This window comes from Schistocerca cancellata, chromosome 10 (assembly GCF_023864275.1).
Source record: "Schistocerca cancellata isolate TAMUIC-IGC-003103 chromosome 10, iqSchCanc2.1, whole genome shotgun sequence".
Taxonomy (NCBI): domain Eukaryota; kingdom Metazoa; phylum Arthropoda; class Insecta; order Orthoptera; family Acrididae; genus Schistocerca; species Schistocerca cancellata.
The window spans coordinates 35,770,653-35,784,487 of NC_064635.1; the positions used below are offsets into that span (position 1 = coordinate 35,770,653).

Below are 13,835 nucleotides of genomic sequence, written 5' to 3' on the forward strand. Positions count from 1 at the left end.
CTCACGCGAAGTTTCCATTCGTAGCAGCAGCTTGTTGACGTTAGCATGGCCGCGCGGTGACTCGCCTTCCAGGAAAGTACGGACAGGTTAGCGTGGCTTCTGCGGTAACTTTTTTCAGCACACATGGCGGTGACGTCGACTCTTGGTTTTCGGCTGCTGGCACATGTCCAGACAAGGCGTCACTCGCCTGCGGAATTTGTCGAATGTGCCATTTAGCCTCAGCTGCTAGAATGGCTTAATTTTTCGTTGCGGGGGAGCTGAAATTTTATGCTGTCAGCATATGGCGGTTAAACCACGCATCCGACACCATACGTCGTAAGTGGTACTTCTTATGATTAAAACAAATGTGTGTAAGGTATGCAGAGCACGTAGCAGCTCTAAGTAGCTCATAGCAACACGTAATTGTAACGAGCAATAAAGAAAATTCCTTTACAATACTGAGAGAAGTATGGGAGGGTAAATCACAATTATTTGTTGCGAAGACATATTGCGTGATTGTGTTATGACTAGACGGTGTCTTCCAAATTCAAAAAATAAAGCAATAAGTAGACAACAGTAACCCAACTCCCACTCACTCCCATGTATAAAATGAGTCCGTTTTTCGTAAATCTAGTTTCTCTGGCATTTCAATGTTTATGATATCATATCTCATGAAATGTTGCAAAATTCTTTGCAGAAGAATTGCAAAACTGGTAGAAGCCGACCTCGGGTAAGGTCGATTTGAGTACCGGAGAAACCTAGGAACTTGCGAGGCAATACTGACCCCATCTTAGAAGATACGTTAAGAAAAGCAAACCTGCGTTTATAGCACTTGTAGACTTAGAGAAACCTTTTGGTAATAGAATACAGAGGCGAAGGCTGTTTACAACTTGCACAGAAACCAGACGGCAGCTCTCTGAGTCGAGGGACATGCATGGGAAGCAGTCCTTGAGAAGGGAGTGAGGGTTGGAGCTTAATGCCAATAAAACCAAAGGAGAATTTGGAGAATGAATTAAAGTTCAGGGAGAAGAAATAAAAATTTTGAGATTTGCCAGCCACATAGCAGCAACACAGCACTTGGAAGAGCAGTTCAACAGAACGGACGGTGTCTTGAAAGGAGGAAATAAGATGAACAAAACCAACAACAAAACAAGGATAGTTGAAACAAAATCAGGTGATGATGAGGGAATTAGATTAGGAAATGAGACACTTAAACTAGCAGATGAGAATTGGTATTTGGGCAGCGAAACAACTGATGATGGTCTAAGTAGATAGGATATAAGTATAGACTGGCAATGTCAAGAAAAGCGTTTCTGAAGAGAAGAAATTTGTTAACATCGAATACAGATTTTAAGTTTTAGGAAGTCTTTCCTGAAAGTATCTGTATGGAGTGTACGTAACTGAAACATGGTGTAGACAAGAGGAGAATAGAAGCTTTTGAAATGCAGTTCTACATAAATTGCTGAAGATTAGTTGCACCGATCACGTAACTAATGAGGGGCACTAAACAAAATTGTGGAGAAGGGAAATTTGTGGTCCAACGTGACTAGAAGAATGTATCGGTTGATAGGACACACCATGCGTCATCAAGGACTCACCAGTTTAATAGTGGAGGGAAGTGTGTGTGTGTGTGTGTGTGTGTGTGTGTGTGTGTGTGTGTGTGTGTGTGTGTGTGTGTGTTTCAAAACTGTAAAGGTACACCAAGAGATGAATACAATAAGCATATTCAGAAGGATGTAAGTTGCAGTAGTTATTTGGAGATGGCGAGCGTTGCACAGGATAGAGTAGCATGGAGAACTGCATCAAACCAGTCTTCGGACTGAAAAAAAACACTACAACGTCCTGAATTGTGTGTCGTACAACGATCTGATTTTCCACGTATAAGTAGGGGTATATGTGGAGACTGTCCGCAAAAGGTGTTGCGAACAGAGTGAAGTAAAAATCAGTAATATAAAGCGTTATGCCTGATGCTGTAGTTTTACTATATGAACAGCGACAAATATATTAAGCGATAAGTGGTTTCCTTATCACAATTTTATGGGTATGTGTCGGGAATAGAAAGCTTCGTAAAGGTTTATATTGGTGTATGATATTTGATGGACGTCGCTGATTGCTTCTCATCTTCAAATAATGAATGAATACAGTCTGGGTAGCGTGTGCAGTCTGAATTTGGGTGCGTTTATGCTGCCACTTCTCTGTTTGCAGAATGACCCAGCGATGACAAAACAGGCTCTCCTATTCGTGATGCATTTATTGCACATTTTGGAAACCGTTGATTTCTTTTCTTTCTGTGTATCTGCCGGCTTCATACTGACTATTTGTATATCTGTATCTGTAACAAAAAAGTATTTAAGGAGAAGCTCTCTCAGTAGTAAATAAATTCGCTGGTTGTGGGAAGTATGTTGTAATTTGTGCAAAAAATTAAAATTCACTGCCAGAAAATTAAGCATCTTCTTTTACACTTGAAAGTAAGTGGAACAACGAGAAAAATCATCAGCATGAACATTAGCGTACAAGTAGTGGAATATATTTCATTTGAATGTGTACTTTAATTGAAGATGTTCTTGTTTGGAAAAGAAGTCTCCTAAAATAACTATTTTGTAAATTTCCTTCTTCACTTAGTAGGTGACTGAGACCATCGCTTTCTGATTCTTTGTCATATTTATCAGTCTTTTGCATGAGACTTCTCGGCGGATTGAAACTGTGTGCCAGAACGAGACTCGAACTCGGGTCCTTTGCCTATCATGGGCAAGTGCTCTACCGACTGAACTACCCAACCACGACTCGTCACCCATCCTCACACCTGCACTTCGACCAGTACCTCGGTTCCTACCTTCCTAACCTCGCAGAAGCACTTCTGCGAAACTTGCAGAACTAGCACTTCTGGAAGAAACGATATTGCGGAGACATGGCTTAGCCACAGCCTGGGGTATGTTTCCAGAATGAAACTTTCACTCTGGAGCGGAGTGTGCACTGATATGAAACTTCCTGGCAGATTAAAATTGTGTGCTGGACTGAGATTCGAAATCGGGACCTTTGGTTTTGGCGGGAAAGTGCACTTACCAGCAAAAGGCAAAGGTGCCGAGTTCGAGTTGAGACCGTCACACTGTTTTAATATGCCAGGAAGTTTCATATCAGCGCGCACACTCCGCTGCAGGGTGAAAATTTCATTCTACTGTTTCTACATTTTTTATTGTGAGTGTTAGTTTTCAGAAATGTGGAGGTGAAAACAAAAATTTTGTAGTTTGCTGGACGCATAAGAGAGCTTTCGATTTTGTAACTCCACTTGTGTACCCACTACACAACAGTATTCTATCGCTTGCGCCTTTGCCCCGCATTTTGCGCGGGGTCGGAGTGGTTAAATCGGATTTGGCATGTTAATGTGAAAGGGTGGCTGGATGCCCTTCCTGCCGCTACCCCCCCCCCCCCCCACCCAACCCGGACGGAATCAGCGTACCCCATCTGGCTGCATCCAGTGCAGATGTGTTTCAAATGTCTGTGAGTCGTGTAACTGAGGCAGGACGTGGGTACCAGCCCGGTATTCACCTAGAAGGATGTGGAAAACCGCCGAAAAACCACATCTAGGCTGGCCAGCACACCGGCCCTCGTCGTTAATCCGGCAGGCGGATTCGATCCGGGGCTGGCGCGCCTAACCAAGTCCAGGAAGCAGCGCATTAGCGCTCTCGCCTAACCTGGCAGGTCCCACTACACCACAGTAATCCTGACAAAATTGGTTGTTTGTTGGATGGTTGATTTGGGGGAGGAGACTAAACAGCGAGGTCATCGGTCCCATCGGATTAGGGATGGATGGGAAAGGAAGTCGGCCGTGCCCTTTCAAACGAATCATCCTGGTATTTGGTTGGTTGGTCATAGAGCACCTGAAAGCTTCAAATGCTGATAAGTCATTACCTAATCCAATACGGCTTATGCCTGATTCTTCAGCCAAAGTGTATCTTCGAAAGGAGCGGAGTCACAGTACCCCTCGCAACATGTACGAGGCTCACTCCAAAAGAAATGCACACTATTTTTGTAAAAACAGTTTTCATTCGGCATGTGTGAAAGTTTTACAGTGTGTAGATACATCCTTCCCGCTTGTTTTCAAACTTAGTTCAACCTGTTCCCATGAGTGGCGCCGTCACAGCATGTCTTCAAGATGAATGCTACACTTGACGTTCGTCAGAAGCAACGTGCTGTCATAGAATTCCTGTGCTGTGAAAACGAGACAGTGGGAAACATCGACAAGAGGTTGAAAAAGGTGTACGGAGATGCTGTTGTCGATCGCAGTACAGTTAGTCGGTGGACAACCAGTTTACGTGATGAAAGTGGGCACGGCAATATTGAGGATTGTCCTCGCAGTGGCAGGCCTCGTACTGCACACACTCCAGACAATTTGCAGAGAGTTAACGAATTGGTGACTGCTGACAGACGCATCACAGTGAACGAATTATCACACTACGTTGGGATAGGGGAAGGAAGTGGCTGGAGAATACTGAAAGTGTTGGCGTTAAAAAAGGTTTGGTGCCAGGTGGGTTCCCAGGATGTTGACAGTGGCTCACAAAGAAACAAGAAAAACGGTATGCAGCGAACTTTTGGAACAGTACGAGAATGGTGGAGATGAATTTCTTTGAAGAATTGTGACAGATGATGAAACATGGCTCCATCATTTTTCACCAGAGACGAAGAGGCAATCAATGGAGTGGCATCATACAAGTTCACTCAAGAAAAAATAATTCAAAACCACACCTTCTGCTGGAAAAGTTATGGCTACGGTGATTTTCGATTTCAAAGGACTCTTACTTGAGGACATCATGCCAAGTGGAACCACCATAAATTCTGATGCATGTGTGACGACACTGAAGAAACTTCAAGCTCGACTGAGTCGTGTTCGTCAACATCGGCAAAAGCAGGATGTTTCGCTATTGCACGACAATGCACGGCCACATGCCCGCTCAAAAAACCATGGAAGCGACCACAAAACTCGGATGGACAATATTGAAACCCCCGCCTTTCAGTCCTGACCTGGCTCCAGACGACTATTGACTCTTTGGGAAACTGAAAGACTCTTCGTGGAGCAAGATTTGAAGATGATGACTCCCTTGTGCACGCTGCCAAACAGTGGCTCCAACAGGTTGGTCCAGAATTTTGCCGTGCGAGTATACAGGCGCTGGTCGAAGATGGCGTAAGGAAGTTGAGATGGATGGAAATTATGTGGAGAAATGAAAATATTGTTCCTAAAGGATGTACCTATACACTGTAAAACTTTCAAACATGTAGAATAAAAGATGGATTTTAAAAAAAAATAATATGCACTTCTTTTGAAGTGACCCTCGTATATAAATAGAGGCAGTTACAGACAACTGGGATGAGATGAGGTGGTCACTTTTCCGCGCCAGCACGCCCAGCCTTGGTGTCGGCCGTGACCCGGTGGAACAGAACAAAGGAACGGCGCTCCCCGTGACGTGACGAGTAGACTAGCTGTTCGCTGCCAACAGACGCAACAACGACCGAGCCATAGCGGCGGCGGGCGGATAGGCATTAAGCGGCCTTTACACGAGTTCTTCGTCTCAGTCATTTACTCGCGCAAAGTGAATCGACTGCAGTGCCTGTGCAGTTTGAGTCTCGCGTGTTTGCAGTGGTTGTTTCCGTTTGGCCGTCCGTGCCAAAATCGCATGCGTTTTGACAGATGTCTGCTGTGCACTTCTGCACCTACACCTACATACGTACACAAGACACCCTGCGGTACATGGCACAGGGTATCACGTACCACTTTCAGCCATTTCCTTTCCTTTTCCATTCAAAAACAGAGCGAAGCAAAAACGTCTAAAAGCTTACGCACGAGTTCTAATTTCTCGCGTCTTTCTTCGTGGTCATTATGCGAAATGTATGTTTATGGCAGTAGAATCGCTCCGTTGTTGGTTTGGATGTGGTCTTCAGTCCTCAGACTGGTTTGATGCAGCTCTCCGTGCTACTCTATCCTGTGCAAGCTTCTTCATCTCCCAGTACTTACTACAACCTACATCCTTCTGAATCTGCTTAGTGTATTCATCTCTTGGTCTCCCTCTACGATTTTTACCCTCCACGCTGCCCTCCAATGCTAAATTTGTGATCCCCTGATGCCTAAAAACATGTCCTACCAACCGATCCCTTCTTCTTGTCAAGTTGTGCCACAAACTCCTCTTCTCCCCAATTCTATTCAATACCTCATTATTAGTCATGTGATGTACCCATCTAATCTTCAGCATTCTTCTGTAGCATCACATTTCGAAAGCTTTTATTCTCATCTTGTCCAAACTATTTATCGTCCATGTTTCACTTCCATACATGGTTACACTCCATACATATACTTTCAGAAACGACTTCCTGACACTTAAATCTGTACTCCGTGTTTACAAATTTCTTTTCTTCAGAAAACGCTTTCCTTGCCATTGCCAGTCTACATTTTATATCCTCTCTACTTCGACCATCAGCTGTTATTTTGCTCCCCAAATAGCATAACTCATCTACTAGTTTAAGTGTGTCCTTTCTTAATCTAATTCCCTCAGCTTCATCTGAGTTAATTCGACGACATTCCATTATCCTCGTTTTGCTTTTGTTGATGTTCATCTTATATCCTCCTTTCGAGACACTGTCAATTCCGTTCAACTGCTCTTCCAAGTCCTTTGCTGTCTCTGACAGAATTACAGTGTCATCGGCGAACCTCAAAGTTTTTATTTCTTCGCCATGGATTTTAATTGCTACACCAAATTTTTCTTTTGTTTCCTTTACTGCTTGCTCAATATACAGATTGAATAACATCGGGGATAGGCTACAACCCTGTCTCACTCCCTTTCCAACCACTGCTTCCGTTTCATACCCCTCGACTGTTATAACTGCCATCTGGTTTCTGTACAAATTGTAAATAGCCTTTCGCTCCCTGTACTTTACCCCTGTCTACAAATGATAGAACGTAGGTTTGCCTTTCCTTAATCTTTCTTCTAAGATAAGTCGAAAGTCAGTATTGCCTCACGTGTTCCAACATTTCTACGCAATCCAGATCTTCCCCGAGGTCGGCTTCTACCAGTTTTTCCATTCGTCTGTAAAGAATTCGGGTTAGTATTTTGCAGCCGTGACTTATTAAACAGATAGTTCGGTAATTTTCACATTTGTCGACACCTGCTCCGTGGTCCTTCTCAAATGCCGGTTCTCTAAATTTTCGCAGCAGCACCTTTGTGAAAAGAGCGTCATCTTCCATCCAGGGATGCTCATCTGAGTTTCCGAAGCATCTCCGTAATACTTGCGTGCTGATCGAACGTACCAGCAACAAATGTACAAACAGGGCTCCATATTGCTTCGATGTCTTCCTTTAACAGACGTGGTGGGGATGCCAAACACTCCGACTGTACTGAAGAATGGGTCTCCGTACAATTCTATAGGCTGTCTTCATTATGGATGAACTACACTTCCCCAAAATTCTCCAAATAAAACGAAGTCGAGCATTTCCCTTTGCTACTACCAACCTGGCGCGTTCATTTCCTTTCATTTCATGTCGCCTTGCAACATTATGCCAATACATTTAATCGACGTGACTGTCAGGCAGCACACAACTAATTTGTCAGGCAGCACACAACTAATTCTGTATATTGGATTGTTTCCCTACTCATCTGCATTAATACACACACACACACACACACACACACACACAGGCGCGCGCGCGCGCGCTGTCGCGCGCACATTTCAAATTGTATCGAGCGGATGGACGTGTACGGGTATGGAGATAACCTCACGAATCCGTGGACCCTGCATGTCAACAGGGGACTGTGCAAGCTGATGGAGGCTCTGTAATGGCGTGGGGCGTGTGCAGTTGGAGTGATGTGGGACACCTGATACGTCTAGATATGACTGACTGGACTTGACTGATTTGGGGGAAGAGATGTACATCTACATCTACATTTATACTCCGCAAGCCACCCAACGGTGTGTGGCGGAGGGCACTTTACGTGCCACTGTCATTATCTCCCTTTCCTGTTCCAGTCGCGTATGGTTCGCGGGAAGAACGACTGCCGGAAAGCCTCCGTGCGCGCTCCAATCTCTCTAATTTTACACTCGTGGTCTCCTCGGGAGGTATAAGTAGGGGGAAGCAATATATTCGATACCTCATCCAGAAACCCACCGTCTCGAAACTTGGCCAGCAAGATACACCGCGATGCAGAGCGCCTCTCTTGCAGAGTCTGCCACTTGAGTTTGTTAAACATCTCCGTAACGCTATCACGGTTACCAAATAACCCTGTGACGAAACGCGCCGCTCTTCTTTGGATCTTCTCTATCTCCTCCGTCAACCCGATCTGGTACGGATCCCACACTGATGAGCAATACTCAAGTATAGGTCGAACGAGTGTTTTGTAAGCCACCTCCTTTGTTGATGGACTACATTTTCTAAGGACTCTCCCAATGAATCTCAACCTGTTACCCGCCATGTTGATTCCTACATAGTAGATTCTGAGTTTCCAAAAACGACATGATACTCGAGCAAAAGACATGTTCTAAAATTCTACAACAGATCGACGTCAGAGAGATAGGTCTATAGTTTTGCGCATCTGCTCAAACAGCGAGATCATCGGTCTCATCGGATTAGGGAAGGACGGGGAAGGAAGTCGGCCGTGCCCTTTCAAAGGAACCATCCCGGCATTTGCCTGGAGCGACTTAGGGAAATCACGGGAAACCTAAATCAGAATGCCCGGACGCGGGATTGAACCTTCGTTCTCCCGAATGCGAGCCCAGTGTGCTAACCACTGCGCCACCTCGCTTGGTCTCGCGTAGAGTTATCAGTGCTAACAGACAAAACAGACAAGCAGCACTGCGTGAAACAACAGCAAAAATCTGTGTGGGACGTACGACGAACATATCCATTAAGACAGTGCGGCGAAATTTGGTGTTACTGGACTATGACAGCAGACGACAGACGCGAGTGCATTTGCTAAACCACGACATCGCCTGCTCTGCGTCTTCTAGGCTGTGATCGTATCGTATCAGTTGGATCATAGACCACTGGAAAACCGTGGTCTGGTCAGATGAGTCCCGATTTTAGTTGATAGGCGCTGATGGTAGGGTTCGAGTGTGAAGCACACCCCACGAAGCCATGGGCCCAAGTTGTGAACAGGGCACTGTGAAAGCTGGTGTTGGTTGTGTTTACTTGGAATGGATTGGATCCTCTGGTCTAACTGAACCGATTATTGACTGGAAATACACTCCTGGAAATGGAAAAAAGAACACATTGACACCGGTGTGTCAGACCCACCATACTTGCTCCGGACACTGCGAGAGGGCTGTACAAGCAATGATCACACGCACGGCACAGCGGACACACCAGGAACCGCGGTGTTGCCCGTCGAATGGCGCTAGCTGCGCAGCATTTGTGCACCGCCGCCGTCAGTGTCAGCCAGTTTGCCGTGGCATACGGAGCTCCATCGCAGTCTTTAACACTGGTAGCATGCCGCGACAGCGTGGACGTGAACCGTATGTGCAGTTGACGGACTTTGAGCGAGGGCGTATAGTGGGCATGCGGGAGGCCGGGTGGACGTACCGCCGAATTGCTCAACACGTGGGGCGTGAGGTCTCCACAGTACATCGATGTTGTCGCCAGTGGTCGGCGGAAGGTGCACGTGCCCGTCGACCTGGGACCGGACCGCAGCGACGCACGGATGCACGCCAAGACCGTAGGATCCTACACAGTGCCATAGGGGACCGCACCGCCACTTCCCAGCAAATTAGGGACACTGTTGCTCCTGGGGTATCGGCGAGGACCATTCGCAACCGTCTCCATGAAGCTGGGCTACGGTCCCGCACACCGTTAGGCCGTCTTCCGCTCACGCCCCAACATCGTGCAGCCCGCCTCCAGTGGTGTTGCGACAGGCGTGAATGGAGGGACGAATGGAGACGTGTCGTCTTCAGCGATGAGAGTCGCTTCTGCCTTGGTGCCAATGATGGTCGTATGCGTGTTTGGCGCCGTGCAGGTGAGCGCCACAATCAGGACTGCATACGACCGAGGCACACAGGGCCAACACCCGGCATCATGGTGTGGGGAGCGATCTCCTACACTGGCCGTACACCACTGGTGATCGTCGAGGGGACACTGAATAGTGCACGGTACATCCAAACCGTCATCGAACCCATCGTTCTACCATTCCTAGACCGGCAAGGGAACTTGCTGTTCCAACAGGACAATGCACGTCCGCATGTATCCCGTGCCGGCCGCGGTGGTCGTGCGGTTCTGGGCGCTCCAGTCCGGAGCCGCGCTGCTGCTACGGTCGCAGGTTCGAATCCTGCCTCGGGCATGGATGTGTGTGATGTCCTTAGGTTAGTTAGGTTTAATTAGTTCTAAGTTCTAGGGGACTGATGACCACAGCAGTTGAGTCCCATAGTGCTCAGAGCCATTTGAACCATTTGTATCCCGTGCCACCCAACGTGCTCTAGAAGGTGTAAGTCAACTACCCTGGCCAGCAAGATCTCCGGATCTGTCCCCCATTGAGCATGTTTGGGACTGGATGAAGCGTCGTCTCACGCGGTCTGCACGTCCAGCACGAACGCTGGTCCAACTGAGGCGCCAGGTGGAAATGGCATGGCAAGCCGTTCCACAGGACTACATCCAGCATCTCTACGATCGTCTCCATGGGAGAATAGCAGCCTGCATTGCTGCGAAAGGTGGATATACACTGTACTAGTGCCGACATTGTGCATGCTCTGTTGCCTGTGTCTATGTGCCTGTGGTTCTGTCAGTGTGATCATGTGATGTATCTGACCCCAGGAATGTGTCAATAAAGTTTCCCCTTCCTGGGACAATGAATTCACCGTGTTCTTATTTCAATTTCCAGGAGTGTAGTTATGGTCGCCTACATGGAGACCATTTCCAACCATTTATGGATTTCATGTTTCCAAACAATTTTCATGGTTGACGATGTGCCATGACACCATGTACTACAGTTGTTTGGTGTGGAGAACATTCTGGACGATTCGAGCGAGTGATTTGGCTAGCCAGATCGCCCGACATGAATACCATCGAAAATATATGAGACATAATCGAGAGGTCAGATCGTGCACAAAATCCTGCACTGCCAATTCTTTCGCAATCATGAACTGCTGTAGAGGCAGCATGGCTCAATATTTCCGCAGAGGACTTCCAAAGACTTGTGTCCACGCCACGTCTAGTTGCTGCATTAGGGCAGGCAAAAGGGGGTCTGACACGATATTAGAAAGTGTACCGTGACTTTTATCACCCTCGTGTATATTAGATGGAAGAACCTAGCCTGATAGCCACAAGCATTAAAGCGCCTGCTTCTGGGACACAGAGCGTCGTCCCTGGCCGCAGTTTGAATCCACCCAGCGTATTAACGATATGGGATGAGCTAACCTGCCTGGATGTGGGTTTTAGGCGGTTTTCCACATCCCACTTGGTGAGTACCGGGCAGGTACCCGCATTACGACTCAGATATACACATTGGAACACGTTCTTGTACTTGAACACACGATAACATTAGAGCAGATAGACGGGGTCCAGCAAATCCTGCCCCAAAGGGGACGGGGGAGGAGGGACGGCAGGGAAGACTGTATGTTAGATAGAGAGGTCGTCTATGTACAGGGGGTGGACAAAAACGCAGCAGTCTCAAGGACAAGATCATTTTATTGACAAGTGAGCTGAGAGGTAGTTCATCATCGTAGGAGTACATGATAAATAATTCAGACAAATGAACATGCATCGTACAGTAATGCAGACGTGTACCCCCTCTCCCTCGTATGCACTCGTGTATTCTCGCATGCAGACGACCATGAAGGTGCCGAATGGAACCTGCTCACAGACAGTCCGAAGCTTCCTGTGCCTTTTGTTGTAGTTTGGCAATGCTTGTTACAGGCCATGGAGAACGAGTAGCTTACCACTTCTTCGTCATTTCTCATACGTGTTGAAATGGCGAGAGTATTTGTGACCTCGCTGGCCAGGACAGTTGTACACTATGAAGAGCATGTTGCGTCGCAGTAGCTCTATCTGACTGTGCAGTGTCCTGCTGGAATAGCACATCAAGTTCCTGGTGAAGAAATGGCAGGAGCAAGGGGATTCTAACCTATGCAATGTAACGAGGACTCTCAGCACAAACGTAAAATATGACCGCGAGTTGTAACTTAGGACCTCCCACATCATGAAACTTGGGATCGTACCTGCTTGTCATGGGTGAATGCTCTCTGCAATAGGCAGCTTGCAGAGTATACCCCGTACGTGTTTACGTCCATCACTCGCCTGTAGACAGAACCTTTTCTCTTTGCTGAAGACGACAGAATGCCATTCCACACTCCAGTGTACTCGTTCACGAAACCAGAGCAGCCATGGTCAGCAGTTCCATGGTGTCAGTGACTTCCTAGCCAGAGGCACACGTGGTTTTAATCCTGCTGCAGGCAGACGTTTCCCAATGGCCTCTTACAACACAGAGTGTGCGACACGTGTCCGGATTTCATCCTTGGATGACGTTTGGTCAGACGTCACTACTCGAACAATATGTCGATCTTGAAGTGTCTCTGTACTACACAGACGTCTGGAACGTGGTCTGCAGGTGCGTGGGAAGTTTCACAGACCTCTTTTCAAAGCCGCAACACACTAATGATGCATTGTATCCGACATGTGCAGCAATCCGTCGATACGTCCATCCAGCTTCCTGAAGACACACAATGCGACCTCCATTCAAATCGCTGAAACGGTGCAACACGAGTATGAACTCGTTGCGGTGCATGATTGTTTCCCAAAACGCATGTTGCCAACACCGTTAAACTCTAAACTTAAGGGGCTCCGGAACGCCCTATACTTGCAATGTTAAAATAACGCTTATAAATTACATCTTTCCTCACAAAGTATTTGAGGTAGGAAGTTGAACTTTTTACAGAATATTTATTGGAATATGGGCTACAACTTAACACAGGGATTTTACAAAATTTTGTTCAGTTATTAAAGATGATTTTTTATCAATTGTAATGAAAATTCACAACATTTTTTTGCAATTTTTTATTTATATATTCAAAAATATACAGTTTTTTGTAAAAAGGCTGTGTTAAATTATGCAGAAGGTACTGTGTAACATTTACTGAAAGTTTGAAACAAATATGTTTGGAAGATCCTTAGAAAACATGTAATTAGTATGAGACAATAAAAGTTTTGGGAATCGAGCGACAAAGATTGGATTAACTTTTTAGTGCATTCCAGGTCCATAGGATGGATTATCTCCATCCTCTGCAAACTCCTCCTCCAGCTTCCTCTTGTTCCTCCTCCTGTTTACTCTTCCTTGTATTTCTAGACTCTTTACAGCCCTGTCTGCAGCCCGAAGGCGTTCCTTGTCTAAAGCAAGCATCGCTCGTACCATGTTAGAACCTATCTTCATTCCCATATTTCTAAATACCTTGTACCTTACAATGTTGACATCATTGAAAGTCGCAACAGCAAGTTTACTTTTATTCATTATTATACTTCAACAAAACAGACACTCAAGAAACAGAATTAATTACGGATATTTTGGAGATAACGACAGAGTAAATAAACATGAAACAATCGACAATCACACTAGCGACGTATATTGAACCATCACAGGTTAGCCACAACACATACTTTATCTCACATCACTAAAATGTACCTGATGAACACGGACGTTAATAATAACACCATTTGACAGCAGTTTAACAGCGCCACAGTGGGTCACGCCCATGTAGAACACATTTCAAAAAAAAATTAAACTTTTCATGATTTTGAGCCTTTCCGGAGCCCCTTAACACAGAACATAGTTACTGCCTGCAGTCAAAGCAGAGGATGCAGAGACGAGCCTCCCGTATACAGTCTATAGCCGATGGTC

At 46.1% G+C, this 13,835-nt stretch overlaps 1 protein-coding gene across 1 annotated transcript in view; it reads left to right on the forward strand.

Moving 5' to 3' along the window:
• LOC126106743 (amyloid-beta-like protein) overlaps window positions 1–13,835 on the forward strand; it is a 142,216-nt gene that overhangs the window by 11,938 nt on the left and 116,443 nt on the right. The window lies entirely within an intron of this gene.